We start from the raw sequence: 8,206 nt of genomic DNA, 5'->3' as shown, positions 1-8,206 counted from the left end.
TTATTTTTATTAAAATATTAAGTACAAGGATATATTTCAAGGTCATATGTAACAATTGGGACATCACTAACGCTACAATCAAGGAGTTCACAAGCTAGTAAGAAGACAAACATGTTAGCAAACAATACATTCTGAAAAGTGTGGTATTAGATATTTGGTTGAAACCCTGCTATCTGATGCAGATGGGACCCATAGTTGGTTAGGTAATCAAAAAAGTTGATTAAGGCTATGAGTCATAAAACTGCTACATATATCTTGTAAATATTTTATTTAAATTTAAAGCTTACAAAGGTATATTCATTTGATCTTTGGATGAATTTCTGCTGACTGGAGCGCCTACTTTTTTTTTTCTCTCATAAACAATAACCATATACAATGCCTAGTGCCCCATTCTAGCTTTTAAGAGAAATACAACAAGAGTTCAGAGACTTGAAAAGCAATTTAAATGCTGAATGAAATTTTAGAAATTTTATTAATGTCTTACCCATCCCTAATTTAATAGCAGTATAAGACAATTCATCTTCTTTGAAAGTATTTGTAAATATTTTCAATTTTGTTTTCCTTAAACAACAACCTCCTTTCTTTAACCCTCCTTTACCCTTGATTTACACCATGTTTATTTAAGTCATATCATTAAAATGGCATATACAAATGGCATAAACCACCTGGGGAAGACCCACAAACTGACTCTTGGTGACCCTATAGCTTTAGCTTGTGGGAGCAGAAGCGCAGGGACATCCTGGCCACGTGGTGCGGTGCACCTTGAGTATCAGTTAGCTTGCGCTGTTGAGGAGACAGAGAGCATCGGTCCACTTGTTAAGTGGAAGTTGGTTAAGAGAGCCCTTAGTAAGTGTCCAGTTCTGACGGTAGTCCAAAAGAGGGGATGTTCCTGTGGTCGTGGTGGTGGAGCCCTTGCGTTACATTGACCTGGGATGATGATCATTGCATTTAATAATTAATTACGTGACCTTGGGCAATTTATTCTAAACTTCTGTTTCTGCTTTTTAAGATGATCATAATTGAGTTGTTGTAAGGAGAAAAGGCACTTAGCACACATGATGTTCCAAAATATTGGGGAAGAGGAGGATGAATGGAAAACTTTAAAACATGAATGAAATGTTTAAATTAAAACATGAATGAAAACTTTAAAACAAAAAAGATGCAGTCATACTTGTTCAGATGGGTTATTTTATTCCCCATGTAGTGTCCTCTTCCATGTTTTCCTGCAGCATTTGCTGCGGTTGTTAGCTTGGAAAAATTCTCTAGCAAATACAGAACCACATTCTAACAGGTACTTTAGGGCTTGCTCGCCATCTGTAGGAACAATGACTGTTCTAAAAGACAGGACCACATACTTTGGGAATGCTGGCTTCTGTTGGAAGACAGAGAACTTCAAGTGTCATAGGCAGAGCCACCAGCAAAGATTTGGTGGCAGCAGAAGGGTAGGAGGGGGTGATTAAAAACTAGAGTGAGTTCATGAAGACACAGCTTCTGCTAGATTGATCTAATTTCCTTTTATGGTACAGCACTTTGTTTTGGGTACAAGATGAATATGGAGAAAGTTGCAGTATGTCTACATATTATTAAACATTTCACAGTATTTTATTTTATCCATTCTATGCATTTTATCTAAATAGGAAGCTTGAATCTCTTCCTTTGTTTGATTCTCAAATATTCATATCTTCAGGCTTCCGTCCTTCACCTCTTCTCACTTAAATGCGTTTAACAAAGAAACAGATTTACTTCCATGGGCCCAACTCCAACAAAAATACATGTCTTTGTCTTGCTTATGAGTCTGTACCAAAGGCCCATAGGCATCTTGCATACAACACACTCTAAAATGCAATAATTTTTGTCTCTCACTCCTTTTTTTAAGATTTTATTTATTATTTGACAGAGAGAGACACAGCAAGAGAGGGAACACAAGCAGGGGGAGTGGGAGAGGGAGAAGCAGTTCCCCCAATGAGCAGGGAGCCCAACACAGAGGCATGGTCCCAGGACCCTGGTATCCTGACCCGAGCCAAAGATAGACACTTAACGACTGAGCCACCCAAGTGCCCCCATATCTCTCACTCTTTTAACATGTTCCTTGTCAAAGGCCATTTGCTTAACCCAAATACTGGAAACCAACTTTGACCCTTATACTTTCTTTACTCCTCACATCCAAATAGTTCCCCCTAGACCTCTTGGTATTTCTTTATAAAATTTTTTAAAGTTTTATTGCAAAAAAATAGATATGTTTTGCTAAGATAGCATTTAAAAAAGCCTAAGATTATGAATTATAAAACGGGGGGAATTACTGTTAACAGTGGTAGAGGATAATTCTATGTTGTAAGAATTCAATGACATAAAAGTTTTATGGTTGGGGGAAAGATTGAAATGAGGGTTAAAGATGAGTGAGAATGTGGGGGAATGATCTGGGGAGGCAGACAGAACATGTTAACCGAAGGCCAGAGAGATAGATAGAGCAGAGCATCCTGAGGACTAAAAGAACCAGCACTTTCAAATGGTGAGGAAGCTGGGGTGGAATGAGGATGGAGGGAGGGCCTGGGATCTGGCCACCAAGGAGTCGCCAGTGGCCTTTGAACAATGCCACTGGAGCTGAACATGAAACCTAACTGAAACATCTGGAAAGATGGTAAAGAGAATGAACTGAGGTAATAAGGGAAAGAGAAGATTCCTTAATGAGAAGCTGTTGCAGGCAGTTTCTTTTTAGGTTCAGAAAAAATAGAAGTTAAAATGAGGAAGCGAAGTAACAATAAAGGAAATTAGTGTAATAGAGAGTAGATGGTGGGGTCAGGACACAGAGAGGCATGATCTTGGACAGGGCATGGGTAAGCTTCTCTAAGGTCTCAGAGAAGAAAGGATGTATGAGTGACGCTAGCTGAAGAAATTTGAGGCAAGACAACAACGACAATGACAATAAGAGTTCTTATCATGTGCTTTTTAAAAAAGATTTTATTTATTTATTTGACAGACGGAGATCACAAGTAGGCAGAGAGGCAGGCAGAGAGAGAGGAAGGGAAGCGGGTTCCCCGCTGAGCAGAGAGCCCGACGTATCATATGCTTCCGATCACAGGAAGTAGGAAGTGAGCAGTCTGGGCAGCTCTTCCTTAGTATCAATGCTGGATTACATTTCCAGAGATTCTGATATATGTGGTCTGATGTGGAGCCCAGGTATCAGTGTTTTTAAATATTTCCCAGGTGATTCTAATGTTCAGCCAGGGTCGAGAACCATGGACTAGAGAGAAGGTCTAGGGTGGCCATATATACAGAAGGTCGAGAAGGTAGAGAAGGTTTGAACACCTGCTAAGATTAGAGACTCATTAAAGAATAACATCTTTTCACTGAAAATCAGGAAAGTGAGAAAAAAAGGACAATGAATATGCAAATTACTGTCTATCTGATAGATGCGGTCATTTGCATTACTCTCTCCCCTTATTTATTTTACTCCCCTTTCTTATTATGTCCACCTGTTTTCCGTTATATCTAACCAAGCCCACTGTCTCTGGTTTTGACATTCCTTCCCTTTTGTTGTTTGTTTTCCTTTCGTCTCTATGCTCCACACTTTTCAACTTTTCCTAATTTTCTGCCCATTAGTTCCTTTCCACCTTCCTCTTGCCAAAGTTGAAAAAAAAAAAAAAAAAAAAAAAAAAACAACTTTGGCCAGGCAGGGAACAGAAAACCAGACAGTTTTGATAAATGAGCCAAGCCTGAGGTGACTGCAGAACAGAGCAGGCCCAGAGGATCTAGTATTGCCACAGCGACTCCTAAGAAAGTTGAAGCAGAAAGCAAATGACAGAACCCCCCTGTTGTTCATTTACTCACAGAGATATAATCTGGGGCTCTCTAGGGAAAACTACAGTTATGTATACCAGTCTCTGAGTAGGAGCGAAATACTGGCAACCAATCCATGTTATCTTGTGCCAGTGGGTATGACTGGGAGATTATACTAGTAGGGACTGTTTTAATTACAAGTGAGAGAAAGAAACTTGAAAAAGCTTGAGCTAAAAAGAAAATCATTAAACAGAAATGTCCTAAGAATGCCAAAGACACATAAGGACTAAAACTGAGAACTAAAATGGGCTCCAGGTAGTCTTGCCCACATTTTCCCCCTATTCTGCTGTTTTGTTGTTTGTCCCCCAGCCCACCCCCCACTTGCAGGCCAGTGTTCCCTGCTGCTTTTCCATCTAAGTGATGGAAATGGTTCCATGGATCACATTCCAGTTAGAGAAAAAGTGTGTGTGTGTGTGTGTGTGTGTGTGTGTGTGTGTGTGTGTAGGGGGGAGGTGAGGAGTGAGGAGGGAGGGATGAAGAGCGAGGGAGGGAGGGAGGGAGAAGGAGAGCCTGCCTTAATTTTGGCAAAATCCAATTGGTTTATTTGGGGTTACTTGTTAACTTTAGTCCTGGTCTTCAAGATAGCCTCAGACCAACATGGCCGCCAGGTGGCATGCTGCTAAATGACAGGTGAGGAACATGAATCTGAGCCACCATAGGCGGTCGATCAGGAACCCGGCTCTGTATCCTGTTTGTCAATGTTAGTTCTCTCAAAGTTTTTCTAAGATAATTAAGAATAAATATATCTTCACATTCCTTAGGTAGTTCAGTACATATAATTTCTCTATTTCAAAAAATAATAATAATAATAATATTTCATAAACCAAGTCAGGACTCACCCTAGAAAAAAGCTGTAAGTTTGCTTAAATGTAAAGAAAACCTTACCTGGGGGCGCCTGGGTGGCTCAGTGGGTTAAGCCTCTGTCTTCCGCTCAGGTCCTAGGGATGCCGGATCCCCAGGAGTCCTGGGATTGAGCTCCGCATCGGGCTCTCTGCTCAGTGGGGAGCCTGCTTCCCCCCCACTCTCCCTCTGCCTGCCTCTCTGCCTACTTGTGATCTCTCTCTGTGTCAAATAAATAAATAAAATTTAAAAAAAAAGAAAAAAGAAAACCTTACCTGAAAATGACAGATGTAGTAAATATAGACAAGTACCTAATTTCATTTATGCTAAGTGTGAAATGGAAGGCAGAGTAGTTCCTCCAGAAGTATGCTGCTCCTTGCACCTGACACTGAAGTGAAAAGGAGAGCGAGTTAGGAGGCAATCACAGGTGTGCAAGTTTACCCTTAATGTCACTCTTCCCATTCCATCTGCTGCTGACTTTCAACTTCTCCTGTCTTCACTTACATTTAAAACATGTACGTGTAAAAGTATTAGTAACGCTGGTAATAGTAGTAGCGATGGCAAGAGAAGTTTTGTTTGTTTGAAAATCATATACTTAGGAGAAACTGAAACTAGATTTTATATCTATTTTTAAAACCGGAATTGAATTTTGCATGAGAGAGTCTATTCATAACTCTGGGCGTCTGGGTGGCTCAGTCAGTTGAGCATCTTGGTTTCTGCTCAGCTCATGATCTCAGGGTTCTGACATCCAGCCCTGAGTTGGGCTGTATGCTGGGCATAGAGTCTTGAGATTCTCTCTCTCCCTCTCACGTGGCCTCACAGCCCTCCCCCGCCCCCCCATACTCTCTCTCTTTCACACATAAATAAATACATCTTTTTTAAAAGTCTATTCATAACTCAAAATTTCTGTTTCTTTACAAATCTTTAATAGTCTCTGCTGTATCCTCTCACATTAGAGAACCAAAAATGCTGTTATTCATAGATGATTAAGAGCTGCATTTTTTTAGTTTAAAATATTTCATTCCACAGAATTTATCACATATTTAGATCTACTTGTGAAACCTCTGCAAAATTATCACTGTATTCCATGAGTATTTGAAAAACCAGACTGCTGAGGAGCATTTCCACTGAGAATTCCTTTACCCATGAAGGACAACAAAATTTACTCCCGGGAGAAACTCATTTGACACATACTGACCAGAACATATTACTTGAGAGTAGTCTGCTTTACATGACACAGTAAAATGCCATTTTCTTTGATCTTTCTATTTTCTTAACTTAATAACGGACACATTCAATTTGTATCCATTTCAGTTTAGTCATAATCTATTTCCTCCATACTACTCCCACCACCTCCACTTCCCCTCTTGGTGGCTCATCAAATCTATAGATATTGGCTAACATAATTAAACAACTATAATTTTTTTAGCTTTACTGAGCTATAACTGACAAAATTTCATATATTGAATGTGTACAGTTTGATGTTTTGATAAGTATACACATTGTGAAATGACCACCAGAAAGAAGCTAATGTAGCCATAGCTACCAGGAGAGCACTTAAGATCTATCTGCTTAGCAAATTTCAAGGGTACAGTACAATATTCTTAACTATAGTCACCAGGTTGTACCTTAGATCTCTTGAATGTAGTCATCTTGTGTAACTGAAAATTTGTACCCTTGTAATAAGCCTTCAATTGTTCTTAGAAACAATTAACTGCAAATGTACTGGCATAGTTTCACAAAATATATCTGATTTGAAAAGCAGATTATTTCTAATTGACCAGACAAGAATACTCAAACACTAAAGATATACAAGTATTCCAAAGCCATACACAGGAAAATGGTATCTGTTCAGCACTGGCTCCCAGGCAGGGACAAGGGAGCTCACTATTCATTAAATCATTTGACACTTCTGACAGTGCACAGAATTCTAAAGAGATAGCTAACGCCTTCCGTGGGGGGAAAATACGAGTGTCAGTATGACTAATGCATATTCAGTAGATGTTTTATATGCATTACTGTTTGTATGCCCCATAACAGTCCTAGGAGCTAACCCATTTAATAGATGAGGAGATTTTGCCTCTGCAGAGTTACAGAACTCATCCAAGTTCACACACCTGGCAAATGGCAGAACTGGAATGTGCACCCAGTTCTCTGGGAACCTGAAGCCCAGATGCTTTTGCTGCACTATACTGTCTTCCTTTTGGAAATTATATATTTACAACCTATAATATATAAATTATGTATTTATAATATATAATCAGGGAAGGAAGACACACATGTGAAACATTTAATAATGAGAAACCAAATGTTTTGTACCAGAATTCAGTGTGTGTGTGTGTGTGTGTGTGTGTGTAGTCAGAATTTATATACATAGAGAAAGTACGACCTATTGAAGAGATTTTTTGTTTCTTACTGCATTTGGTTTAGAGGCTCTGCATTTTTTCCCTTAACCTCTATGTAAAGTTCACCATCCTTCCTTCTCATATTCTCCCCCACCCACTGACCAGGGACTTCAGCCCTCTGTAAAGTTTGAGGTAGGAACAGCTCCTTTTCTCTAAGCAGGTGATTTATCTAACCAGCAGGTCTTGTTAGGCAAAATTAAGGTGCAAAATGCCCAGCTCATGTGTCACTTATCTTTCTGTCTCTTGGCTCACTTTAGGAGCCTCACATGTCCCTCTTTCCTGATGAGAAGAAAGCCGGCCCTCCTGCCCAGTTTCTTTGCCCCCAACTGGGTGAGTAGCTGGGAGTGCAGAGGAGAAAGAATTAGAGGCATATTTTTGTTCTTGGGTCCAAGGGAATGCTCTAATCCAGCTTTAATGAAATTTCAGTAGATGGTTTGATCACTATCTGACTCTCGAGCCCACTTCTCAATTTGTTCAAAACTCAGACAGGAGAAGTGCGTGATTATTTGGTAACAAGGGACTCCCAACATCGAACAGCTTTAGGAAGGCTCTGTCTTCCCTGGAGAAAGTCCTAGCTCTGCTGAAGAATGCCCTCTCTCTTGTAAATTACCATCACTTGGTAGTCACTCTCCGACTGTCAATATAACAAGTCAGCTCATAGATTTGTCTCGTATAATGTTGATGGATATGAATGACCAGCAAGGAGACATGGATGCTGGGCCACTTTGCCCCTTGGATAAAGATCTATTTATGACCTGCTTTTGTCTGGGAAGCAGAAAAGTCCCAAGCCATAATATTCGAGACAATCTCCTAAGGGTATGCTATCTTCATGGAGATACTTTCTTGTTTCTGTCTGTTTATATCGGTTACTGAAATCTCATACAACCTATCTCTCTGTATTTTAGTTTTGGGGTTATTTAAATTATTTATGTGCTTATTTTTCATATTGTTTCTTTCTGACCTTGCCTCTTGATAATTTTGGAAATGTCAGTTTGTTCTTAAATTTCTGGCCAGCTTCTCAGAGTTGAGCTTTGAATTTCAACTTTGAACTACAGGAAATTTAATATACGATATTTTAAATCAACCTTGGGTAAGTCATATTTACCCAAATGTTTATTAATTTG

Source organism: Lontra canadensis, unplaced genomic scaffold (assembly GCF_010015895.1).
Source record: "Lontra canadensis isolate GAN:19392208 unplaced genomic scaffold, GSC_riverotter_1.0 scaffold2, whole genome shotgun sequence".
NCBI lineage: Eukaryota > Metazoa > Chordata > Mammalia > Carnivora > Mustelidae > Lontra > Lontra canadensis.
The sequence above is the reverse complement of the archived record's forward strand: the minus strand, read 5'-3'. Positions refer to the sequence as shown.